At 43.8% G+C, this 26,771-nt stretch overlaps 1 protein-coding gene across 1 annotated transcript in view; it reads right to left on the bottom strand.

Moving 5' to 3' along the window:
* The window catches only part of PAFAH1B1 (platelet activating factor acetylhydrolase 1b regulatory subunit 1), a 109,828-nt gene extending 83,312 nt beyond the window's left edge, over nucleotides 1-26,516 (bottom strand). The window contains exon 1 of the mRNA XM_075854228.1: nucleotides 26,035-26,516. The gene's annotated coding sequence lies outside the window, so the exon portion shown is untranslated. The remainder of the gene's footprint in view (nucleotides 1-26,034) is intronic.
* Nucleotides 26,517-26,771: the final 255 nt, after the last annotated feature.

Genomic DNA, 26,771 nt, shown 5'->3' with positions numbered 1-26,771 from the left:
GGGACGAGTTGTATTTTGTAATTGTACCATTTTTAGATGCTTATAACATATTGATTAACTTTTATTAACTTTATTTTAGGAGAGAATTGAAAATAAGCAGCTATTCCAGCATTGATTTTCACGTTATAAATTTACGCCGTTTACTATGCAGCAGAAATAACATGTTAACTTTATTCTATGGGTCGGCACGATTACGGGGATACCAAATATGTAAGGGTTTTATATGTTTTTTTCTACGTTTGCACAATAAAAACCCTTTTAGAAAAAAATTACTTGTTTTTGCATCGCCGCATTCCAAGAGCCGTCATTTTTTTATTTATCCGTCGATGTGGCCGTATGTGGGCTTGATTTTTGCGGGACAATGTGTAGTTTTCATTAGTACTATTTTGGGGTACATGGGACTTCTAGATTAACTTTTATTTTATTTTTTATGGGGGGAATGGGAGAAAAGAGAGAATTTTGACGTTGTTTTTTGCGTTTTCTTTGGACGCCGTTCATCCGGCGGTTTAATTAATATGTTCATTTTATTGGTCAAGTTGTTACGATCGCTGGGATACCATATATGTGTATGTGTGATTTGTTTTGACCGTTTTACTAAATAAAACCACTTTTTGGGCCAAAAAAGTAGTTTTATTTGACTTTGACTAATTTTTTATTTATTTTTTTTCACAAACTTTATTTAACTGTTTTACATTTTTTTTTTTTAGTCCCACCAGGGGACTTCACTATGCGATGTGCCGATCGCATATATAATGCTTTGGTATACTTCGTATACCAAAGCATTATTGCCTGTCAGTGTAAAACGGACAGGCAACCTGTTAGGTCATGCCTCCGGCATCGCCTAACAGGCAGATGCTGAAGACAGACCTGGGGGTCTTTGTTAGACCCCCGTCTGTCATGGAAACCCGACGGCGACCCGCGATTTGTTTGCGGGGGCGCCGATCGGGTGACAGAGGGAGCTCCCCCCTCTGTCAAACACATTAAATGCCGCTGTCACTATTGACAGCAGCATTTAATGGGTTAAACTGCCGGAATCGGAGCGCGCTTCGATTCCGGCAGTTGCAGCAGGAGCCAGGCTGTGTATAACAGTCGTGCTCCTGCCGCTGATCGCGTGGGTAAACTGTCAGTACCCGCGCGATCACAGGACGGATATATCCGTCCTCCTGCGCGAACTAGCAGCTGCAGAGGACGGATATATCCGTCCTTCGGCGTTAAGGAGTTAAGGCGAAGTTCACACTACCGTAAGTATACGTTTATCGCTCTTCCGTCAGAAATCAATGGGATTTTTAATTACATCCGTTTGCGTCCGTCGTTGTTCATACTTTTATTTGACGGAGATAATAGTGCACAGTACAATACTTGTTCAAAAAAATGGATGCCTAAGGATGGGTTATTTTGATCATTGGTGTCAATGTAAAGCGGAAAACAAATGGATTGTAATCAGTTTGCATCCGTTAATTTTGATTTCAATGGGATTTTTAACTGATCCATTTTACCCTTTCTGAAAGGATCAGAGTAACAGATAAGGCTGCGTTCACATCGGGCTCCGTTCCGATGGAGCTTTCCATTCGAACGGAGCCCTGACTGACACAAACTGAAACCATAGGTAGTCGACTGCGTCAAAACGACGGAACCCTTGCACAACGGACACAAACGGAAACCATTGGCACCGGATCTGTCACCATTGAAATCAATGGTGATGGATACGCAAACCTTTGATTTCCGTTTTTGTCAGTCAGGGTCCCGTTTCAACGGAAATCTCCAACGGCACAGGACCCTGGCGCAGATGTGAATGAAGCCTAAGGCCTAATTCACATCTGCGTTGGAGGCTCTGTGCAGATTCCGCCAAAAATATTGGAAACAATAGCGCAGACTGCTGCACTTTTATTTCCAGTAAAAAAAAAAAAAAAAAACACCCTGACCGAAATGTATCAATTTCCTATCTCCAAACTACTCTAATAGGCGCTTTGCTGCTGACCACTACAGTGTGATTTTGAAAAAACATATTTTGCCTGTATTTGTGTGGTTTTCCTCTGGGCATTAGGCCTTGTTCACATCTGCGTTCATTATTTCGTTGTTCTGCTCCGTCAGAGGAGCAGAACAAGGGAAAAATTGGAAGCGCCGGGTTCGTTGCACCACAGACACCACTGACGGCCGACAGAAAACATTGACTAAAGGGACTGTCACCAGTTTATCAATTCCGTGTCTAACAAATCCAATAGGCGGTTTGCTGATGATCACTGCAGTGTGACTTGTTTTAAAAAATAAAAAAAAAAGTTATGAGCATTTTTCTAAATATGTAAAAGAGTTTATTATACAACTGGGAGGTAACAGCAGTGATTCTCCTGAAGTGGAGCTACATCACAGACTCTGTCCTATCAGACCAAAGCTGCTACACACACTGTGTGTGAGACTGAGGCTGGAGGGAATGAGGGGGGGGGTCATTTCAAATAGCCATATCTCGGGCTGTGAACTAACTAGAACAGTTGTTCTGGTGGCTTATGAACGAGGAGATTATAGTCTTTCATATCACAGTTCTAGCTGTACAGGAGATATCACCAGCTGAAAACAGTTGGGAATGGAATTTATATACTATATGATCACATGGTGTTGCTGGGCAGGGAAGGGGGAGAAGCTGCATGCTGATTGGACAGCGTCATACAGAAAACATTACACCGCCCAGAGTGAAAGAAAGTCGTCTCCTATTCGGCTATTAGAGCCACATTTACATATTTAGAAAAATACTCAACTTTGCAAAAAAACTTTAAAAAAACAAAAAAAAAACAAGTCACGCTGCAGTGATCAGCAACAAAGCGCCTATTAGATTTGTTAGGAGACACGGAATTGATAAACTGGTGACAGAGTCCCTTTAAAGTCAATGGGTTCGGTCCGCCGCCCAATGGTGTCTGTGGTGCAACGAACCCGGCGCTTCCGGGTTATTCCCTTCTGCTCCTCTGACGGAGCAGAACAATGAAATAATGAACGCAGATGTGAACAAGGCCTAATGCCCAGAGGAAAACCACACAAATACAGGCAAAACATGCAAACTGTAAACAGATGTTTCTCTTGGGTGCAAATTAAATTCAGGAACCCAGAGCTGCAAGGCAACAGTGCCAACCACTAAGCCACTGTGCGCCCTTCACTACTTGTGCTACTAACCTACCAGTTATAAAGGGGATTCACCATCTCAAAGTGATGGTATATCCTAACACATTTTTAGATGATTTGAAGTCCCTGTTCACAAGTTGCTACAGTATAATAAAAACCTATAATGGCCTATATTGTACATAATGTGATCGGCGCTGTAATGTAGATTACAGGAGTGTTTTTTATTTCGAAAAACGATCATTTTTGACAGTTATGACCTATTTTAGCTTTATGCTAATGAGTTTCTTAATGGACAACTGGCGTGTTTTACTTTTTGCCCAAGTGGGCGTTGTACAGAGGAGTGTAGGACGCTGACCAATCAGCGTCATACGCTTCTCCCCATTCATTTACACAGCATATAGTGATCTTATTACAGCACTATGTGCAGCCACATAAACACACTATAACGTTACTCAAGTGTCCTGACAGTGAATATACATTACCTCCAGCCAGGACGTGAGGTCTATTCAGAATCCGGACATTTCTGTAGCGTCTGTGTGATATTTAAAGCAAGGCAAGCGTAATCTCGTTTTAAATGACAGGTTACACCGTAATCTCACGAGATTACGCTTGCCTTGCTGTAAATATCACACAGAAGCTACAGAAGTGTCAGGATTGTGAATAGACATAACGTCCCGGCTGGAGGTAATGTATATCCATTGTCAGGATACTTCAGTAACGCGTGCGTGTGTGTGTGTGTGTGTGTGTGTGTGTGTGTGTGTGTGTGTGTGTGTGTGTGTGTGTGTGTGTGTGTGTGTGTGTGTGTGTGTGTAGTGATGTAATAAGATCACTATATGCTGTGAAAATGGAGAAGTGTATGACGCAAATTACAGGCACAAACGGTAGAAATTTAATGTGAAAAAGTGTTCAAATCCGCAACATGACAATTTATACTGCGTAATCTTAGCGGAGATGCTGCGTCTTTGGCCCTTAAATACTGCACCAAAATAGGTTGTTTTTGTTGTGGTTTGTACAGTGTTTACGCAACGGAAATGCTGTAAAAACTGCAGGTTCACATAACATTTGCTACAATCAATGCTTCACACTAAATTCAAAAATAAAACTGCTGGGGAAAATTTCCAATGTTTTCCCCAACAACAATATGCGCAGCAAAACCGCAATATTTGCTGCAGATTTTTGTGACATTTACCTGCCCTATTTTTATTTATTTTTTTATTCTGCCCCAGATGTTTTCTGGGACTGTAAGGCTTTGTTCAAACAGTGAATTTTTTTTTAAAAGCCAAGTTATTTTTTTTAAGCCAGAACCAGGAACGGAACATAAGGAAGGCCTTATAGGTCTGCCCTCCTGCATACAATTCTTTTTTTGGTTTAAAAAAAATAAAAATGCATGCAAATTCTGCATTGTGAGAACAAGACCTTCAATTTACAAGTAAAAAAAATTCTGCAACGTGTAGATGAGGATACTTGTACATTTACTGGTCGTGTATTACACTGAGTAATTGCTGCAGCCAAATACACACGTAATACACATTGTGTGTATGTGCCAAATATGGATGAAAATTCTGCAGTATTTATGCTAAGTGTAAAAATACCCATTAGGCCGGATTGCCACGGGTCGGATACGGTGCGTAAAAATCACGCGTTGTGTCCAATCTAGCACCCGCAGTACATTCCGTCCGAAAAATCGCACCACGTTTTCGGAGGCTCATACTTACCTAGGCTGCTATGGCAACGCGTCCCCCCCTGTGCAAGCGGGTCCAGCCTCCCTGGATGAGGCTGTGGTCCATGTGACAACTGCAGCCTGGGGTAAGTATGTTTTTTTACTTTTTCCGTAGTTGCGATTTTTGCAACATAATCACTGTGAATATGCCGCAAAATTCGCAACACTTGGCTTTCTGTTGCGGGATTGGCATCCCGATTGATTACAATGGGGAAACCGGCAATGGAAAATCAACTAAAACGCAGCATAAATTGACACGCAGATTTAAATTCCGCACCGCAGGTCAATTAACATTGACTCTGCAGTTTTTTTCCCGAAGCGTGGGCGCGAGATTTACCAAATCTCATCCGCTTTGCTGCTACTGTAAATGCCGCGTAATTTCCGCACAGAATTCCGTTGTAGAAATTCCACAGCATTTACTCTACGTGGGAACCCGGCCTTCGTGTGTGCGGCACTAGACAATTCGCAGAAGCCAGGAAGCCACTGCCCTACAAATTTGCAGCTAAAACCTAAGATTTGCTACAGGCTAAAAACATGGCAGTTTGAAAAGTGTACAAAACCTTTGAGAGTTGTACTTTCCACAACACCGATGCATTGCTAACTTTTTCGAAGACATTTGTTTGTTTGTTTTTATTACAGACACCTTCCGCCAAAAATATAAAAGGGCCTTTTTTTTTTTTTTAACATACCGTGCGTCAATACTTTATAATGGGAGCACGGCCTGCAAATGCGGACTGTCAAATGCGTACAACTGCCCGCGGCCGTCTGCGCCCGTAATTACAGGCACGGTCGTGGGCATGGGGCCTTAGGCCACATTCACAAAGCAAAATTACAGCAAATTACCTAATTTATTCTTTAACCCCTTAGGGACGCAGCCTAGTTTGGGCCTTCAGGCTGAGAGCCCATTTTTCACTTTATGTGGTAACAACGTCGGAATGCTTAAACCTATCCAAGCGATTCTGAGATTGTTTTCTCGTGAGACATTGGGCTTTATGTTAGTGGTGAAATTTGGACGATATATTCAGTGGTTATTGGTGAAAAATTGCGAAATTTAGAGAAAATGTATAAAAAAAAAAATAGAATTTTTCAGAATTTTAAATACATCTGCTTGTAAAACAGATGGTTAGACCACCCAATATAGTTACTAGTTCACATTTCCCATATGTCTACTTTAGATTGACATAGTTTTTTGAACATTCTTATTTTTCTTGGACGTTACAAGGCTTAGAACATAAAACAGCAATTTCTCATATTTTTAAGAAAATTTCAAAAGCCTGTTTAAGGTACCTGTTCAGTTCCCAAGTGGCTTTGAGGGGCCTATGTATTAGAAACCCCATTAAACACCCCATTTTGAAAACTAGACCCCTCAAAGTATTCAAAACAGCATTTAGAAAGTTTATTTAAGCCTTTAGGCATTTCACAGGCATTAAAGCAAAGTGGAGGTGAAATTTGCAAATTTCATTTTTCTTCCTGAATTTCAATTATTAATTTTTTTCTGTAACAGAAGGTTTTACCAGAGAAACACTACTAAATATGTATTGTGCAGATTCTGCAGTTTTTAGAAATGTCCCACATGTGGCCCTACTGCGCTCCTGGAATAAAACACAAGCCCTAGAAGCAAAGAAGCACCTAGTGCATTTTGGGGCCTCTTTTTTTATTAGAATATATTTTAGGCAGCATGCCAGGTTTGAAGAGGTGTTGAGGTGCCAAAACAGTAAGGAACCCCCAAAAGTGACCCCATTTCGGAAACTACACCCCTCAAGGTATTAATTTATGGTTGTTACCTTTTTGACCGCACAGTTTTTACACGGCACATATTTGAATTGGGCTGTGAAATTTAAAAAAAAAAATGAAAAATGACATTTTATTGGAAAAAATTTCATCAAAATTTCTTATTTTCACAGGGAACAAACTACCCCATTTTGTTGCCCAATTTGTCCTGAGTGCAGCAATACCCCATTTGTGGCGATAAACTGCTGTTTGGGCCCATGGGAGCCCCAGAGGTATCAAAGCAATGGAAACCCACCAGACGTGACCCCATTTTGGAAACTACACCCCTCACGGAATTCATTTATGGGTGTTGTGACCATTTTGACCCCATAGTTTTTTCACAGAACTTATTTGAATTGGGCTGGGAATTAAAACAAAATAAAAAAATTTCCAATAATATGTAGTTTTGGCTGAAAATGTCTTATTTTCACAAGAAATAAAATACCCCATTTTGTTGCCCAATTTGTCCTGAGTGCGGCAGTACCCCATTTCTGGTGATAAACTGGCGTTTGGGCCCATGGGAGGGCGCAGAAGCAAAGGACTACCATTGGGCCTACTGGGGATTTTCTGGTGCGAAGTCATGTACGCAGAAGCCCCTGAGGTACCAGTACAGTTGAAACCCCCGAGAAGTGACCCCGTTTTAAAACTACACCCCTTAAGGCATTCATCTAGAGGTGTAGTGAGCATTTTGACCGGAGACCTACACCCCATAAACTGTAATGTGGGTTCTCCCAGGTATGGCAATACCCTACATGTGGCTGTTATCAGCTGCCTGGGCACACAGCAGGGCTCAGAAGGGAAAGATGAGGGGGATAAGCTGTGCGGAGTGCATCAGGGTAAGTAAAACTGGAGTAGATTAAAAATCAAGGGATGTATGATACTTTTAAAACACACTTTCATACCGAGCCTTAGTTTTTCAGGACATGTGTCACATTGATATATTGTGTCCTCCCTTATCCCCCTCTTATAGCAGACTTTGCACCTCTTGACTTTTTCCCTTCTTGCCAGTTTGGGGAACTTCTCCTGGAAAGTGTTGCCGCCCTGGTACGATGCGTGTGGCCTCGCTTCCAGAAGTACTGGGTGCCCCCCCCCTTCTTGGTCCCTAAAGATTAGGTTCTTGATAATCACCTCTTGAAATTCCAGGAAAGTTCCCCTCTGGCCTGCACATCGACGTAGCACGTACGCATTGTACAAAGCCATCTGTATGATGTGCCCGGCCAGCTTCGTATACCACACCGCATGGCGCTGTAGGGCTTCAGGACTTGTTCTGACAAGTCCACCCCTCCCATGTACCTATTGTAGTCCAGGATGCAGTCTGGTTTGGGGGAGGGTCTCTGTACTGGTACATGGGTACTGGTGTGACATCTCTCTTGTCCTTGTACTTGACACACAATATGTTGCTGCTAGAACGTGCCCTGCTCTCACCCGTTCTGAGCGTTTGCCCTGCAGAGTCTTAGGGAGGCCTCTCAGATTTCTTCTAGCAGTGCCGCATGCCGCAGTATTTCTGGAAGCGAGGCAGTTGAAAAGTGGGATGCTGGTATAAAAATTATCCAGGTAGAGGTGGTAACCCTGGTCCAGCAGTGGGTGCACCAAATCCCACACAATTTTTGCATTAACTCCCAGTAAGGGAAGGGGGGCATTCTGGTGTCCTTTTCTTCATATATCCTAAACCTGTAGGTATACCCTGATGCACTCTCGCACAACTTATACATCTTCACGCCATACCTTGCACTCTTACCCGGCAGGTACTGGCGGAATTGAACCCTCCCTTTAAAATGTACCAGGGACTCATCAATAGAAATACAATTCTCGGGGGTGAATGTTTGGGAAAACCGGGCACTGAAACGGTCTAATAGGGGTCTCTGTTTATACAAACTGTCAAAACTGGGGCCATCTCGGGATGGGCACGGCTCATTATGAGTATAATGTAAGAAGCGAAGTATTGCCTCATTTTTTACTTTTTTTTAGGTTCCAGGTCTGAAGTTGCTTTGAGGGGCCCATATATTAGAAACCCCTATGAAACACCCCATTTTAGAAACTAGACCCCTCAAAGTATTCACAACAGCATTTAGAAAGTTTATGAACCCTTTAGGTGTTTCACGCGAATTTAGAGCAAAGTAGAGGTGAAATTGACATTATTTTTTTTTTGGCAGAAAATCCTTTTTATACCATTTTTTTTTTTTTTTAACACACAAAAGGATTTATCAGAGAAACGCAACTCAATACGTATTGCCCAGATTCTGCGATTTTGAGAAATATCCCACATGTGGCCCTAGTGCGGTAATGGACTGAAGCGCCGGCCTCCGAAGCAAAGGAGCACCTTGAGGATTATGAGGCCTCCTTTTTATTAGGCACCATGTCCGGTTTGAAGAGGTCTTGTGGTGCCAAAACAGTGGAAACCACCCAAAAGTGACCCCATTTTGGAAACTACAGCCCTTGAGGAATTCATTGTAGTTTTCATGGGGTGCATGCGGCTTTTTGATCAGTTTTTACTCTATTTTTAGGTGGCGTGGTGACTAAAAAACAGCAATTCTACTATTGTTTTTTTATTCTATTTTTTTTACAGCGTTCACCGTGCGCTATAAATGACATTCACTTTATTCTGCGGGGCGATACGATTACGGCGATACCATATGTTTATAGTTTTTTTATGTCTTATGGCGTTTGCACAATAAAATACTTTTAGTAAAAAATCATTTACTTTTTGTGTTACCTTATTCTAAGGCTATGTTCACACGGAGTATTTTGGGGGAGGAATATCTGCCTCAAAATTCCGTTTGGAACTTTGAGGCAGATATTCCTCTCCCTGCACGCCGATTTTCGCGGCAATTATCGCGCCGTTTTTCGCCCACGGCCATTGAGCGCCGCGGGCATAAAACAGCGAGAAATACGCTTTCTCCTGCTTCCCATTGAAGTCAATGGGAGGTCGGAGGCGGAAGCGCCCGAAGATAGGGCATGTCGCTTCTTTTTCCCGCGAGGCAGTTTTACTGCTCGCGGGAAAAAGACGCCGACGCCTCCCATTGAAATCAATGGGAGGCGTTCTCGGGCCGTTTCTGCCGAGTTTTGCGACGCGGTTTCCGCGTCAAAAAACTCGGCAAAATACCCTGTGTGAACATAGCCTAAGAGCCAGAACTTTTTTATTTTTCCATCAAGAAAGCCGTGCGAGGACTTATTTTTTGCATAACGAACTGTAGTTTCCATCATTACCATTTTTAGGTACATGCGACTTTTTGATCTCTTTTTATTCCATTTTTTGGGAGGTGACCAAACAATTGTGATTGTGGTACATTTTTTTTATTATTTTCTTTTACGGCGTTCACCGCGCGGGATAAATAACTAAATAATTATGTAGTTCAGGCCGTTACGGACGCGGCGATACCAATTATGTATAGTTTGTTTATATATTTTTATTAATAATAAAGGACTGATCAGGGAAAAAGGGGGATTTTTACTTTTAAAACTTATTTTCTTATTTTTACACATTTTTTTTTAACTTTATTACTTTGTTCCACTAGGGGACTTGAGAGCAGGAGGCCCTGATCGCTATTCTAATACACTGCACTACATGCGTAGTGCAGTGTATTAGAGCTGTCAGCTACTCACTGACAGCAAGCATAGTGGGTCCTGACGTTGTCAGGACCCACTAGGCTTCCGTTGATGGCATAGCAGGACGCCATTGTTAGGTGTCTGGTTGCCATAGTCACCATCGCCGGCCGCTATCGTGTAGCAGGCCGGCGATGGTAGCTTAACCCCTAAAAAGCCACGATCGCTATTGAACGCGGCTTTTAAGGGGTTAATCAGCGGGGACACAGCGATCGGTCCCCGCTATAGGAGCTGCGGCAACCACTGTACAAGACAGCTGTATCAGGAAGAAACGGCCGTTACTCCAGCGACGTACTATTCTGTCACTGAGCGCGAATGGAGCGGTCAGCATGACGGAATAGTATGTCGCTGAGCGTTAAGGCGTTAAACCGTAATTGATCCCATTAGACGGAAAAAAACATGTCTAAACTAGGAGTCTTAGTCTAAGGCCGAATTCACACGAGCGTGTGCGTTTTGCGCACGCAAAAGGTCTGTGTGGCATCAGCATATGGTGCGCGGCTGCGTGATGACACTCTGGTTATAGGTTTACAAACAGAAAAGCACGTGGTGCTTTTCTGTTTTCATTCATTGTTTTTACTGCTGTTGCGCGAATCACACGCGGCACCTGGAAGTGCTTCCATGTGCCGAGCGCGAAACACGGACAAATATAGGACATGTCGTGCGTTTCACGCAGCGGAGACACACTGCGTGAAATTCACAGGCAGTCTGAACGGCCCCATTCAGTAACATAGGTCCGTGCGACACGCGTGAAAATCACGCGCGTAGCACGGACGTATTATACGTTCGTGTGAATAAGCCCTTACTTTGTATTCCTATCTCTTGGTAGGAATTGCTATGTGACTTTACAGCATGATCATTCTGCATTGTGACTTGCATACAGTCCCTCCTTGTACTCATGACTGCTCTACCACTTCTTGAATGTACTGTTGTACTTGCTTTGTTATATTTCTTGAAAAGTTTGACATTTTTATTTAAAAAAAATACAAAAACTAAAAACAACTTATGAACTAGAAGAGTACAATGTGTAGACCATTTTAAAGAATTTATTACAGAACTGTTTTGAAGATCATTTAATTTTCCCTGAGGAAATGGCCTGAAATGGCATCAATTACAAGTGGACTGCGCAGCGATTTTACCCTTCAAATAAAATCCACAACAGATAGGGCGAAACGCACATGAAAAATTTGGGGTCATATTTTCCAGTGTTTTCTAAAATCCTATTCATATGCATTGTACTAGAATCCTCAATGAAAATCTGCATGTGTTAGCATTGGAGGCCTAAGGCTGGGTTCACACGACCTATTTTCAGACGTATACGAGGCGTTTTTTGCCTCGTTTTACGTCTGAAAATACGTCTCAAATACGTTGTCAAACATCTGCCCATTACTTTCTATGGGTATAACGCTGTATTGTTCCCACGACGCGTAATTTTACGCGCCGTATGGCAATTACGACGCGTAAAATTATGCCTCGTAAAAAGTGCAGGACACTTCTTTGGACGTTTTTGGAGCCGTTTTCTCATAGACTCCAATGAAAACAGCTCCAAAAACGGACGTAAAAAACGCTGCGAAAACACCGCGAAAAATGCAGCGAAAAACCCGAGTTGCTCAAAAAATGTCTGAAAAGCAGGGGCTCTTTTCCCTTGAAAACAGCTCTGTATTTTCAGACGTTTTTGGTCACTACGTGTGCACATACCCTTAGACATTAGGCTATGTTCTCAAAATGTTCCCGTAGCTAAAGGAAGTATTTCCTGTTAGGGTATGTTCACACGACAACGCAAAATACGTCTGAAATGACGGAGCTGTTTTCAGGCGAAAACAGCTCCTGAATTTCAGACGTTTTTGCATGTACTCACGTTTTTCCCGGTGTCTTTTACGGACGTAATTGGAGCTATTCTTCATTGGAGTCGATGAATAACTGCTCCAAAAAGGTTCCAAGAAGTGTCCTGCACTTTTTAGGCGGGCGTAATTTTACGTGCAGTCTTGACAGCTATGCGTAAAATTACACCTCGTCTGAACAGAACATTCTAAGACCCAATGTAAGCAACGGGCAGATGTACTGGAGCCGTCTTTTCAGGCGTAAAACGCCTGAAAATAGGTCGTGTGCACATACCTTAACGCTAACATATTCTTCGGAGCCACTTTATAGAATAGAGATACATCAATAGATATAATGCATTGTATTAATATTTCCTTGATCTAATGAAGAAAAAGAAGTCCACAAAATATTCCAACAAATGGAAAATTGCCATGAAATTTTGAAGAGGGGGGGTAAATGAGTCCGATTAGTGTTGTGTTTGGTCCTAGGTATTTTCGCATAAATATCACTCCACCCATAAAACTACATACCAAGGCTGAAGTGCACAAAGTTAAAAAAAAAAAAAAAAAAAAAAAAAGGTAGGTAATGCATTTACAATATTTTCTATTAAACATAGGCCTCGTTCACATCTGTGTTGGACTCCGTTAGGCAGATCCAGCCGAGATTACGAGAGACCATAGCGCAGAATGCTGCACTATGCTCTCTAGTAAAACCAGACAACCCGACGCAAACCCATTAAAGTCAATGGGTTCCGTCGGCGGCAACCGTTGCTTCCGCTATTCCCTTGTTCTGCTCCTCTGACTGAGAACGAAATAACACAACGCAGATATGAACATAGCCTAATATGTATTGAAAACCCTCTGTACTGCAATTACATGCAAAACATACACACACACACATATATATATATATATATATATATATATACATACATACTGCGAGAAGTTTAACTAGACCGGGCATAATAAAGTGGATACCAACTGAAAAAAGAACAAAACTAAGGGCATGACCACACATGGCGGAATTCCTCCGCAACTGTCCGCATCAATGCCGCACCTAATCCGGGTTGCGGATTACGGCTGCGGATCTGCACAAAATGTGCAGTACATTGATGCGGACTGGCCGCTGCGGACTGCAGGAAAAGTGCTTCTCTTCTCCCTATCAGTGCAGGATAGAGAGAAGGGACAGCACTTTCCCTAGTGATAGTAAAAGAAATTCATACTTACCGCCCGTTGTCTTTATGACGCGTCCCTCCTTCGGCATCCGGCCCGACCTCCCTGGATGACGCGCCAGTCCATGTGACCGCTGCAGCCTGTGCTTGGCCTGTGATTGGCTGCAGCCGTCACTTACACTGAAACGTCATCCTGGGAGGCTGGACTGGAGACAGACGCAGGGAGTTCTCGGTAAGTACGAACTTCATTTTTTTTTACAGATACATGTATATTGAGATCGGTAGTCACTGTCCCGGGTGCAGAAACAGTTACTGCCGATCGCTTAACTCTTTCAGCACCCTGGACAGTGACTATTTACTGACGTCTCCTAGCAACGCTCCCGTCATTACGGGAGCCCCATTGACTTCCTCAGTCTGGCTGTAGACCTAGAAATACATAGGTCCAGCCAGAATGAAGAAATGTCAAGTTAAAAAAGCAAGACGCATCCGCAGCACACATGACATGTGCATGACAGCTGCGGACTTCATTGCGGAACTTAGAATCTCCATTGAAGTCAATGGAGAAATTCCGCCATGAGTCCGCCACTGCTCCGCAACAGACAGAGCATGCTGCGGACACCAAATTCCGCTCCGCAGCCTATGCTCCGCAGCGGAATTGTACGCATCGTGTAAACGAACACTGCTAAATTAAAGTGAAAGTCAATGGAGAAACGGCTCCGCTGCGGAATAACGCTGCGGAGTGTCCGCAGCGGAATTTAAGTGAAATTCCGCCATGTGTGAACCCGCCCTAAGAAAGGCACTGACACCTGTTAAGACGGTAGGATTCATTCACCCAGCAGAATACCGGTCAGCTTTAGAGGTAAACATCAGTGTTACACAAGTATTTAAAACTACTTTAGTTTCTCCTTAAGGCCCTTTTACGTGGGCAGGTGATGGGGGGGGGGGGCGTCATGCTCGTTGCCCATTTAATAAGCTATCAGCAGACAAACAAGCTTGTTTGTTGGCCAGTCACATCTTTCATGCGGTCCTAAAAAAATGTACAGGGGTGAACAAACATCCCCAAACCGTTCAATGATTGCTCCGTGTAAATGGAGCTAAACGAGGGACGATCGCTGCGCTACATGGTCGACTCTCGCTCATTTACCGGCCCTTAGCAACAGACTCCACACTCCCACTGTATCTGTATTACTAGTAAAGTGTCAATTTCCAGCCTGTTGCTAAGTAGCAACTGACTATTATATATGTTGTAGATGAAATTGCTGCAGAAGTCACATTTCCCCTGAAAATGTTTGACTCTACAGCTTCGTCTTGCTTTTTCTTTGCTACTATATGTTACTACAAAAATTGTTAATGTCCGAAGGGGGTGAAGGGGTAGTCTGTTCTGGGACTCTACCTTGCTACGCCCCACAACATAAAGTCTACACCAGCTCCTAGATTCATTTTTATTGGCATAAAGTGTAGTAAATCCGTTGGGCGGGCACTTTTGTGAAGTACCACCCTTTTTTTTAAAAGTGCCATAGGGTGAAGATGCCCAAAAGTCTAAATTTTCACCACAAAACTGGTGTAGAAAGGTTAATTCCCACCATGATCCTTATATTAAAAAAAAATATCCCCAACCACAGCCGCATCAATGTTAAGATCTATTCTTTCAAGACTTATTTATGAATGTCATGAGTAGACCATGTGAAAGCAGATTTTTATTTTAAAGAAACATTGAGAGGTTTGTGTCAAATGAACATTGGCATGAATCTGGTCTATTCTAGGACAACGGCACAAGCTGCATATATGTTTAGATGAACGGAACCAATCGCCGAAATTTCTCCAACAAAATCGGCAGCGTGTGCAAGGGTCTTAAAAGTGTAAACTAAAACGCCAACATGACAGAATTAGGCCACGTTCACATGTTGCAGATTGCTGTGAAATCCTGGCAGAATTTCACAAGTGATATAGGTCAATGAGGTTTTTAACACTCCATTTGAATGCTCTTAGAAATATCTGCACATGTTCATTTTTGAATTACAATGGAGCTAATCTGTGCTCGAATCCACGTGCCAATCGGCGTCAGAAATCAGTTTCAGCTGTGGATTTCTTCCGGAGATTATCTTTAAAATCCTTGGCGAATTTACCTAGGGCAAATCCTGAACATAGATCGGTTCCAAAAGAACACTTTTAGACACCCCAGTCAAACACGTCATCCAAGTTATGAAGGGAGTAAAAGAAGGAACACCAATCAATTGATGGGATTTATGGATGAAGATATTTTTGATAAGATCTGCTAAATTAAACATCACGGGGAGATTGATCAAAACTAGTACAATTGGAAAGTTGACAACAAAGAGTTAGGAAATGAAAGCAACATACGTGATAAGTTGCCATGGGTAAGATCTTTACATAAGTCAATAAATTCCAACCGCCCCCCATGTTTGTAAAGGGTTGTTTGACACAAAAAGGCCCTTTACACCTGCTGATGTTCAGCAGCTGCAGCGAGCGCCGATCAACGAGACATCATTGATCGGCGCTCGTTTGCTCCTGTCACACAGAGCTATGGATGGGGACAAGCAGTCGTTACTCCGATCGCTCGTCCCCATACATCATCATGTCAGCAGCGCGTCTCCCTGTTTACACAGGGGGATGTGCTGCAGACAACGCTAATATTTCACTTTAAAACGATACGACCAGCAGATCGAGCGTTTACTCATTTAGCTGCTGATCGTTCCCGTTTACACAGGGCAATTATCGGCAACGAGTGTTCATAGAACGTTTGTCTGCCCGATAATCGTCCAGTGTAAAACCCTCTTAACCCCTTAATGACCGGGCCTGAAAAGTCTTAATGACCAGCTAGATTTTTTTAGTTCTTACCTCTGCATTTCAGTAACTATAACTTTTTTTTATTTTTTCATTGACATGGCCGTATGAGGCCTTGTTTTATGCGGGAGAAACTGTATTTTTTTCAGTTTGGAGGTAGAAAAAAATTATTTTTACAGCGTGACTATAGGAAAAAGCTATTCTCGACATAGTTTTTCTTGTTTATTTTTATCCCGTTCACGTTATACGCTAAATAACCAGTTCGATTAATTCTTCAGGTTATTACGGTCATTTAGATACCCAATATGTGTACGTTTTTTTTTATTATTTAGTGTAGGGGCAATAAGATATATTTTCATGCAATCATTTTTTTTTGGGGGAATTTTTTTTTTTTTTTGTTACTTTTTTAATCCCATTAATGAATAAAATTATTTCTAACTTTATTTTTTACTTATAATGTATTAGCATACTCTTGTATGCTAATACATTACACTGTCACTGGCACCGGCTGCTGTTAGGGCAGCCCATAGTGTGCCCTAGCAGCAGGCAAACTAAACAGACAGCCCTGGGGTCATTTCTAGGTCCCCAGGGCTGACTGCAGAGGGATTCCCTGCTCCTTGATCACGTCACCAGGTTTCCAGTGGCACGATCAGAGGGAAGTTCCCTTTGATCTTGCCGCGGTCACGGACCGCGGCGTTCAAAGGGTTAAAGGCATGGTGTCGCCCCAAAAACATGTTTTTTTTTTTAAATTTAAACATTTAGTGTGTGGGTGATAAAACATTGTTCAAATTTTTTTTATTTTTTTCGCGAGTCAGGAAATATTATAAATTTTTTCAAATTTATAATACTACCCATTTTTGGTCACTAGATGGAGCTGTTTGGAGCTAGTTCCCAAAATTGCAGCATTGCAACATTGGGTTAAAAGCTATCGCTCTAGTGAGCGCTCAGCATCCCCCCCTCCTTTATCCTGGCTAGTGACGGGATAAACGAGGGGTTTGAAAGGTTTAACCTGCTACACTGTGCGTCGCCATTTTTTGAGGTAACCCACAGTGTAGTAGGTTTACATGCAGTAGTAAACACACACAAACACTAACATACATTGAAATCGCTTACCTGCTCCTGCCGCCGCGGCCCGTCCGCTCCCTTTGCTGCCGCTTTTACATGTGCACTTGTCCGGAAGCCGCGACCGGAAGTAGTAATCTTACTGTCCGGCCGCGACTTCCGGTCCACAGGAAAATGGCGCCGGACGGCGCCAATTTCGAATAGGACTGTGTGGGAGCGGCGCATGCGCAGTTCCCACACAGACGCCGTACACGGCAGTCAATGGGACGGGAGCCGTTCGCAGTCCCTATGGGACTGTGGCTGCCGTATTCCATGTCTGTGTGTGTCGTTAATCGACACACACAGAAATGGAACAAAAAATGGCAGCCCCCATAGGGAAAAAAAAGTGTGAAAAAAAGAAACAGTAAAACACAAACACACAAATGAAAATAAACGTTTATATTAAGGCACTAACATCTTTAACATATAAATAAAATATTTGTGATGACACTGTTCCTTTAAATAGCCGGGGTCCGAATGTTTTTTACCCCAGCTGTATTCAGCAGGCTTCTCTAAGATCAGGAGTTGTTAGTTACAGCTCCTGCTTAGAGGATGAGTGCTCATCAGCCTTCTACAGCGACGCCAAAAGACATCGCTGTAGACTAAACACATGCACTGCCTGCCGTCAAGAGATGGCGGGCGGTCGTTAAGTGGTTAATGGCAAACATACCCAATTGTGCGACAAAAGTTATCTATTTCAATTACAAATATCAAGCACATGGTGTGAGGTTATTTTTCTTTCCATTTTTATATGATCTACTGTTATATTTGCACATACAATGGTTCCTATGGTTAAAATATTCATTGGTTCCGGGATGACCATTGGGAGTTAAAAATATTGTAAGTATGGGAAACTATGGGAAACTAGTAAATTGGTTGCAAAACCCTCAAAATGTCAAACAAAAATAAGAAATAAGATCACTTCTACAGATAAAGCAAGTTAGAAATAGCTGATGGAAGTCGTAAGTCACTTTCTACGATGAGAACATGAGTACAGTACACTCCGCAGTGTAGAAGAAAAATAGTATTGTGCCTTCACCTGGAGTACAAAGGAGAAACTCATCCCGACACAGGTAAGAGCAGTACAGAGCATGTAGTACTATAGAGAGGTGCTACTAGCCAGCCAGCGCATGCACTTCAGTAATACAGGTGCTTTACCAGCAAAATACACATGAGGACTTGCTGGATCTTCCAGCCAATCAAAGGCGCAGCAGATCCAGACTTGGCATTGTATGCTGAATGTGGGTCCAAGTTACAAATGTAACCGACCTTAAGGGTATGTGCACACACACTAATTACGTCCGTAATTGACGGACGTATTTCGGCCGCAAGTCCCGGACCGAACACAGTGCAGGGAGCCGGGCTCCTAGCATCATACTTATGTACGATGCTAGGAGTCCCTGCCTCGTAAAAACATGATTACAGTACGGGACAGTTGTCCTGCAGCGAGGCAGGGACTCCTAGCATCGTACATAACTATGATGCTAGGAGCCCGGCTCCCTGCACTGTGTTCGGTCCGGGACTTGCGGCCGAAATACGTCCGTCAATTACGGACGTAATTAGTGTGTGTGCACATACCCTAAGACCAGACTTATCAAGAGTGACAGAAAGAAAAAGTCAGACATTACCCAGGTCAGCCATAAAGACACAATTTTGCCAATTTCAAAACGACTTCTTGGAAACACTTTTGTTATTGTAACTTTACAAACGTACATGTAAGGCCATCTTCACTTTACATTTATAGCCTACATTAGATGTATACACTGGGAGGTTCTCCCGACTTATACCTCCGAGGGAAGGCTGCCAGTGTGGGATACGTCCCCCATAGACTTTTTCACTCTATACTGACTTACACCAGTATGATGGAGGCAAAAATGACACTGTTGACATCCGTCGGGAGAATGAAACCCTACGGATACATTTAGCGTGTACACCGGGAGCTCTTCCCAGCATACGAGCTATGCATACACCGCAGACGTAAACATAGCCTAAGTAAATGCTACTAGTTATAAAGCCATTCAAGTGCAAGGATAGACTTTCACAACATATATAAAAATTGCATACAAAGTTACACAGCACCAAACCTTTAGTCAAAATTGATATGTCTACCACAAAGTAAAGCTTGAAAATAAGTGAATTATTAAACCACACGGAAAAGGTTTTTTTTGGCTCAGATAATAAAAATAAATTTTTGAAACTCTAGGACTTAAACGTTTAGGTTCTTTGAAGTGAACAATGAGGTGCCCACGCCCATTAGACAAAACTTAGCCGTACCCGTCGATTTTGGCAGGATCGACCGATTGTGTATAAGGGCCTCCCAACACTTCCACGACAGCGGATGTCAGGTGAAAAAATGATTGGCATGTGGGATTTCAACACGTCCCATGCTTCGTTCTCAAGGGAGATAAGCTGCTGCCAGATGGGTCTGGAAGCTGCTTATTCCCTCTTTTCTGTTGAAATAAACATGTATGCTCGGCCGAGTCGGGGGTAGTCGACAATTCAATCATGTGAATAGCCACCTAATGAGATGCTGGGACAAAAGCTGTACTAGAAGTGTTACACAGTTCGTACGGTTGAAAAAAAGACACATGTCCATCAAGTTCAACCAAGGGATGGGAAAGGAAATGGAAAAATTTCTACACATCGGAGCTGATATTTTTTTCTTCTATGAAATTATCCAAGGATTTTTTAAAGCCATCCACTGTCCCTGCGGTGACTATTCCATAGATTCACAGTTCTCACAGTAAGGGCTTATTCACACGGACATGTCAGTTTTTATTCACACGGACATGTCAGTTTCGATAGCGCAAAAAACGCTGCTTTTGAGCGCGCAAAAGTTCCGTGTGTCATAAACACATTGTGCGTGGCTGCGTGATTGTCGTGCAGCCGGCATCATGATGACACTCTGGTTTTATGTTTACAAACAGAAAAGCATGTGGTGCTTTTCGGTTTTCATTCATAGTTTTTTACCACTGTAGCACGCATCACCCGGAAGGGCTTCCGTGTGCCGAGCGCGATTTGCACGCACCCATTCACTTCAATGGGTGCGTGCAGCGCGAAACACGGGCAAATATAGGACATGTCAGGAATTTCACACAGCGCGCATACGCTGCGTGAAATTCACTGACAGTCTGAACGGCCCCATTCACTAACATAGGTCGGCGCGATGCGCGTGATTTCCACGCGCGTAGCACAGACGTATTATACGTTCGTGTTAATAAGGCCTAAAGAAGGTTTGTCGCCTCTGCAGGTTGAATCTTTTTTTCTCCAGATGGAGGGAGTGCCCCCTTGTTTTTTGAGGGGGTTTTACATGGAACAGGATTTCACCATATTTTTTGTATGTCCTAATCATGTCCCCCCTTAGTCGTCTTTTTTCAAGGCTAAATAGGATTATTTCAATCTTTCCTCATAACTTAGATTCTCCATGCCCCTTATTAGCTTCGTTGCTCTTCTTTGTATTTTTTCCAACTCCAGGGCATCCTTTCTATGAACTGGAGCCCAGAACTGAACTGCATATAGTAGATGAGGCCTCACTAATGCTTTGTAAAGTGGTAATATTATGTCCCTGTCTCGTGAGTCATTGCCTCTTAATACACGACAATATCTTGCTGGCCTTTGAAGCAGCTGATTGACACTGCATGCTGTTATTTAGTCTATGATTTACAAGTACACTCAGATCCTTCTCAACAAGTGACTCCCCCAGTGTAGCTCCCCCTAGGACATATGATGCATGCAGGTTGTCGGTACCCAGGTGCATAACTTTATATTTATTCACATTAAACCTCATTTGCCAAGTGGATGCCCAAACACTCAGTGTGTCCAAATCAGCTTGTAATTCACGAACATCTTCCATAGTCTGAACTATATTACATAGCTTGGTGTCATCTGCAAAAATAGAAATAGTGCTATTAATCCCATCCTCTATATCATTAATAAATAAGTTGAATAATAGTGGTCCCAGCACTGAACCTCTGGGGTACACCACTTATAACCGGGGACCATTCAGAGTAGGAATCATTGACCACAACTCTCTGGATACGGTCCTTGAGCCAATTCTCAATCCAATTACAAACTATACTATCTAAACCTATAGTCCTTAATTTACCCATTAGACGTCTGAGGGACAGTGTCAAATGTGTCGACACTTTGGTCCTCTTTCAAGGGAGTGGACCACAAACCTGCTCTCCTGACACGTCTGTTTTAGGCCGGATTCACATGAGCATGTTCGGTCCCTGATTCGGACCGTATACCGGCAGTATTTCCCAGACTGACCACACTGCAGGGAGCCGGGCTCAGATCGTCAGTTATCTATGACGCAAGGAGTCCCTGCCTCACTGCGGGAAAAATGTCCCGTACTGTAATCATGTTTTCAGTACGGGACAATTTTCCGCAGCGAGGCAGGGACTCCTAGATAACTATGACAATCGGAGCCGGTTCCCTGCAGTGTGTTCGGTCCGGGAAATACTGCAGGTATACCACGGACCGAACACGCTCATGTGAATCCGGCCTTAGTAAATACTTATACTCCCCATGAAGTAACAATGCTGGAGAACTTTTTCTTAGGCCTCATGCACACGACCGTAAAAACTCCCGTTATTACAGGTCGTAATCACGACCCGTAATAACGGGCTCATAGACTTCTATTGGCGACGGGTGCCTTCCCGTTTTCTCACGGGAAGGTGCCCGTGCCGTTGAAAAAGATAGAACATGTCCTATTTCTGGCCGTAATAACGGCACGGACAGTCCATAGAAGTCTATGGAGCTCTCGTAATAACGGGTGGCTACATGTGTGCACCCGTCATTACGGCAGCGTTGCTAAGCGACGTCCGTAAATAGTCACTGTCCAGGGAGCTGAAAGAGTTAACTGATCGGCAGTAACTCTTTCAGCACCCTGGACAGTGACTACCGATCAGTATAAACCTGTAAAAAATAAAAATAAAAGACGTTCATACTTACCGGCAACTTCCTGCTTCCTCCAGTCCGGTCTCCCGCCCGTTGCCTTGGTGACGCGTCCCTCTCGACATCCGGCACGACGTCCTGGATGACGTTTCAGGCCATGTGATCGCTGCAGCCAATCACAGGTCAATCACAGGCTGCAGCGGTCACATGGACTGCCGCGTCATCCAGGGATGTCGGGATGGATGTGAAGAGAGGGACGCGTCACCAAGACAACGGCCGGGTAAGTATGAATTTCTTTAACTTTTATTACAGAAAAGGCTGTCCCTTCTCTCTATCCTGCACTGATAGAGAGAAGGGGCTGCCGATTAGTGCAGTGCTATTTTGCCGCCAAAAACGTGCTCGTAAATACGGGTGGAATACGTGTGACACCGGACCCATATTTACGAGCACGGGTTCGTAAATACTGGTGCAAAACGGGTGGAATACGTGTGACACCGGACCCGTATTTACGCCAGTATTTACGGGTGGGAAAAAATACGGTCGTGTGCATGAGGCCTTAGATGTTTACATTCCTCTGTTATTCCTCCTGGAAACGTATTAATATATTGACAACTGGGTGCTTTCATTCGACTTATCAATGAGGTGTGTCCCTAACTGGACAGTATCAGTGTGAGTCACATTATTGGCAAGGGGAATAGTAACACTCGTCAATTTATTCATACATTTCCAGAAACGGTACAACGCAGAGGTTCAATAAAATGTTATCCAGCATGGTTGTTTTGTAAGGAATTCAAGAATTTAGTAAAACATACATTCCAGGAGAGCAGACGGGTCCTCCTTAAAGGAGAATTAATAGAACATGATTAAGTTCATTTCAGAGGTTGGCCTTTAAGTTTAAATTCAGCTCAACTATCAAAATAAACGGTTACTAAATTGTTTGTTGCTTTTTTTGTGCAGACTTAAAAATTCTGGAGTAGCTTCATGTAAATAATAATATCCCCAGGCTTGTGGTCAGTGTCACAGTCCTTGCCTCCTGCTCACGCAGTCGCTTATATAGGGGAAAGCCATGCATGCATGCAGTGAACTGCAAGCATGTTCTCCACCAGCGCATGGGCTTATAGTGATCTGTGAAAGCTCCTGTATATGCGCATAGATGAACGCGGCCACATGGGTAGATTGCATGACCACAAGGGCTATAATGGGATATGGACAGCTAGCCTGGAGATTCCCATTGTTTAGAGGAAGTGCAACAATTGGAAAAAGAACGACACAAAACTGAAACCAACAAAGATTTAGTAAGTGGAATAACTTTCTTGGTTATGTTTAAGTTGGATTTATGGGGAACCGGCCAACACCTTTAAGACCAGCGCCAGGATCTGCTCATTCTCAACATTGGTGGGTGATCGTCACCAGTGTCAAAATTCAGAAGATATATTCAATACTAAATCTAGGAGGACCAGCAAGTTCAAGAAAATGTGTAGGTAACCCAAAAAAACTAGGCAAGGTCATCCGAGACTTCAGTCATCTGTCAACAGACCGAGGTGACAACTCTAAAAATAAAACTTCCCATAATGAGCGGTGGCAAAGAATAGTTACCTTTTAAAAACAAATAAATACTTTGGTAGGGTAAAAAAACCAAAACAAAAACAGTTTCAATGGGGGAAAAAAACAACCCTGTCACTGGTGAATAGGTGCATGTCCTACAAATTTGAAATGTCAGAAGTACCCGCCGGCTCACATGCTTTGGAGAAGACGGGCTAAACAAAGCCAACTCTGAGGCATAACATCACACAACACACGCTTACAGCAGGTGTCAAACTTCCTTTGTGTCTGAAGATAAAAAAAATCACTGTCTATTATCAAATAGAAACTCGGAAGAAAAACTGACCTTAGAAATTACAGAAATCAAAAACGTGCCTGACAAAGCTAACAATCCATTCCAGCTAGGGAATGATGCAACGGAGAAGTTTCCAAGCATTCGACAAGCACTGCATTGTAGGAGTGGCAGGCAATAAGACAAAGAATGAGGGCTTCTAAACAGGCAAGTGGGGCACCAGACAGATGTGACACCCGGAAAATGGGGCACAGTATCTACCACACGTCACAACACCAGGAAAAACAAAGGAAAGAATATTCCCTGCAAATTCTGAAACGAAGAGGCAACAATGGAATGTTGAGAAGATGTCATTGTCACATGGTGCTGCAGTGCCCAGGAACAGACATGAATCAACTTCTAATGTGCAGAGGATACAGGCAAACCACTCAGATCACATAGTGGCAGATATAGCACAATAAAAGATAGTGACACAGAAAAGAAAACCTCAGCAGAACGGCACCTTTGTACAGACAGCTCACAAAAGAGGGCACGTCACACCGCACGAAAGCATTGCCATAGAGTCCATGGGACACCCAGGAAGTCTATCTCCACATCACCCAGCAAAGTCACGCAGTAAAACTAACATCAAAGTTCACTTAAAGTTTGCAATAAATTTGCACTGAACAGGGGCTTCACATAAAGTGCGGGTTATACAGATCAAATGCAGGATGGGTTTACGTCCTGGATGCACCAGGTATCAGACATCAACATTTAATATTACAGCAAACATCAAAATTCAACAAGTGTGCATTTGGGATGCAACAAGCAAAATTATGTAACATAAATCTGACATGTACATAGTGACATGGGTGCACCAGGATCATGGCAGGAAGGGATTGTGCATGGCTGATCACAGCCATCTCCTTACTCCACCCAGTCTGTGCACAGCATCAATTCCTGCTATCCCACAAGCAAGCAGCTTCCCTTCTATTCTTTACCTGCAGCAGAATAAGACATCACAGACGGGATCACTCAATGCATTCAGAGGGGGGATGTCACCCCCAGCACTGATGTTGGGCAATCCCTAGGTAGATTCATAGCATCATCCCCATGTAGAGATGATATAAGCACTATATAAAACATGGGTGTGCACAGCCACACACCTAGCCATGATTCAGCCATCTCCCCCTCCCCGCCTCTGACAATTCCATCTCCAGTACAAGCAACAGTGTGGATTACTGCGAGCCACCCTAGCAGATTACAGGCTCACAGCGGTGGATGACAGCACCGCAGACCCCTAGTATATGGGTGGACCCTCTTAAGTCATTACCGAGTGCCGGTCTGCTCCTCCAGCTGTGAGATCCGGACATGTTCCTATATTATCCCTGCCATTTTCTGATAGGCTAGAGGTCGTGTACAACGTAAGGCCCTCATCCGGCACCTGTATTATTCTAATCAATAAAGGAGCGGTGGTATAATGGCAGGTGCCCATCTGTATGAGAAATGCTGGTGTCACTATCACTGTAAGGAAGAATGCATTCAGTAATGTCATTGCCGGGCCATATACCACTCAAGTGCCAGCCCCAATATTTCTATGGCACCTACATATTCTGCAGCGCTGTACAGAGAAAGCCTCACACATCATCATGACATTACAATGCTGCAAAACATACAATGAAACAAGAAAATATGAAGCCAATAGTGCTAAAGAATCTGCATTTATTGTGATGGACGCTTGATGGAGCGGTGCCATCCCCTCCAGGTAACATATGTTCTGCACATCATAAGGATTTCCCCCATAGGCTCGGTCATATATAACAATCACAGGACAAGACATGTTCCACAATGTCCTGTCAATGACAACCCTGGAGATGCTGTCAGCATGGGCAGCTTGGACCGGAGGGGGCATCACAATCAGGGATGTGCCCATCCACACTGCAGATGTGGCTGAATTACACGGCTATCCACACCCCAGCCAGTGCCTCGCCCCAGCATCTTCCCTCTAGAGCAGCGACGAGCCCCCCAGCCTCCTTCCCAGCAGCCCCCTGCGGTGTGTAAGCAGTAACGGCTGGCCGCCATTTTGAGAGAGGAGAGAAGAAGATGAAGGAGGGAGGAGGCGGCGGCAATAGCTGCAGCAGCCACATCGTCAGGAGAAGGCCCGGCCTGCCACCTCCGTCCTTCACGGGGACACCACACGTTACAATGGCGAAGTCAGGCACTTACCGGGGGAGTCATCCGGGCACACAGTGCGGCGACGAGTGACGGCCTCTCCCGGGCCAGTGACTCCTCCTCAGGAAGGTCTTTAGAAGGGCGGGGGAGCTCCGGTCTCGTTTATACACAACAAGCAAAAACAGATGTGTAAAAAAAAAAATACTCAAAAGACGGCGATAATGGGCTGGGCAAGGGGACGACGAGGCGCCAAACAAGACCCCGCTGATGGCTCTTTATTTTCCTCAAGCGAGAAACCCTCTACCTCCTCCTCCACCACGGAGAACCCGAGTCGGTATCTTGCGCCTCCTTTTTCTGACTGTCCCTTCCGCCGGGCACTTAGGGCAGCCGCCGCCGCGCTGTCAACGAAACGGAGCTCTTCAGCGCGGTGACGTCATATCAACCGCTGTAGGGGAGGAGGGAGCGACCGGCCGGCTCCAAGGGAGGGGGGAGAAAAGGCGGAGCTAACGAGCTGCGCAAGCGCGCTGTGGTCTTCTGCTGTCTAGGCGTGGACGGCGGGAGACAGCTTGCGGAGGGAGGGATGACAATAGGCAGTGACGCAGGAAAGGGGAAAGGCGCATGCGCGGTTGTGACAGGCTTCAAAACAAGGTTTAGGTAATCTGTCTAGTTGTTGATGTTCAAGCGACGTGACTGGATGTGAGGAAGAACTACTCACCTACATTATATTATTGAGGGACATTAGTTATTGTCTGCACAACAGGATTGCGAGGAAACTATTTAAACATATATAA

The sequence above is a fragment of the Rhinoderma darwinii genome, chromosome 2 (genome assembly GCF_050947455.1).
Source record: "Rhinoderma darwinii isolate aRhiDar2 chromosome 2, aRhiDar2.hap1, whole genome shotgun sequence".
In the NCBI taxonomy this organism is placed as follows: Eukaryota; Metazoa; Chordata; class Amphibia; order Anura; family Rhinodermatidae; genus Rhinoderma; species Rhinoderma darwinii.
Note: the sequence above shows the minus strand (reverse complement) of the source record. Positions and strands in the feature narration are given on the sequence as shown.